Genomic DNA, 1,289 nt, shown 5'->3' on the forward strand with positions numbered 1-1,289 from the left:
CTAACAACAAGAACTAAAGATGTGTTTATATGTTTACCACCTGAATAAATGTTGTTTAAGTTGTTTAGTCTGGAGTTCAGCGTTCCGTTATATTCTTAATTCTATAGTAGGAAAGTCAGGTATACAATCTAAAGATGTATAACCCACTTTCCTATATGCGTATATACAATAAAGGAGAGAGGAATTTCACTCGAGTATACGCTACAGATGGAAGCAGAGAATATAGGACAATCTGCGCTCAGGTGCTGCGTTCAACTCTCTCTCTCTCTCTCTTTGATCAATTTCAAAGTGTCGCCTACTTTCCGCAAGTGCGAAATTCTCGAGGAACTGGATTGATGCCGTTAGTGGCCAACATTGGCGTCTACTCAGTCTGAATGAGCTCCGCATCTCCATTGCACTCAGAGTGGGAGTCGACGTTTATGGGCGGTTGGGATGTTGCTGTGGTAGGCTTCTCGATTCCACAGGCTTTCGAGGTTTGTCTTGCCGCTTAAATGCTGGTCGTTTCACTCGTCACACCGAACTAAACCTTATCATTAAGCCGACCCTGACTTGCGTTGATATCCCTTCAGTTCTGAGGCCGACAGGATTATCCAGATGCGATAGGAAGAGACCAGGTGGTCTTACCATTTGTACCACAGTGAAAGATAGGTACCTCATCTGGGAGGCTACAATCTGTGACTCCTTTGCATCCGCTGAGGTAAATTGGAAGGTCACTGCTTCCGTAGCCGAACGGAACAGAATCCTTAAGTATCGGGACTTGTTGGTGAGCCATTTCTTCCAGCCTATGACGTTTGAAGGGGCTGGGCCAGTAACAGCGTAGCTCTTGTCATCGTTAGCAGCTTGCCTCACCGAGGTATCAGGTGATACCCGTGAGAGTGCTTGGCTGCACCAATGCCTTAACCTCACCATTATCTGCAGTAACGCCGCGAGTACACGCTCGCGACATTTGCACGCGACATTCGCCCACGGCATTCGCTCGCGACATTGGCTTGCTTCAGTAGGTTCCGTTGAGCTTTGTGGTATTCGACCAATTGATGCACTTAGTGTTGAACTGGTGCTTTTTTATTCTTTCCTTTTTCTTCTTTCATTTTCTTTGTTTTCCTACTTCGCTCATGTTTTCTTCGGTTTTTAGCTTTGTATTTTAATGTGGTTTTGCATTATATATGTATCATATGGTTGGTTGGCACTCCGTCGGTTACGACGACGAGGGTTCCAGTTGATCCGATCAACGGAACAGCTTGCTTGTGAAATTAACGTGCAAGTGGCTGAGCACTCCACAGACACGTGTA

Source organism: Octopus bimaculoides, chromosome 9 (assembly GCF_001194135.2).
Source record: "Octopus bimaculoides isolate UCB-OBI-ISO-001 chromosome 9, ASM119413v2, whole genome shotgun sequence".
Lineage (NCBI taxonomy): Eukaryota > Metazoa > Mollusca > Cephalopoda > Octopoda > Octopodidae > Octopus > Octopus bimaculoides.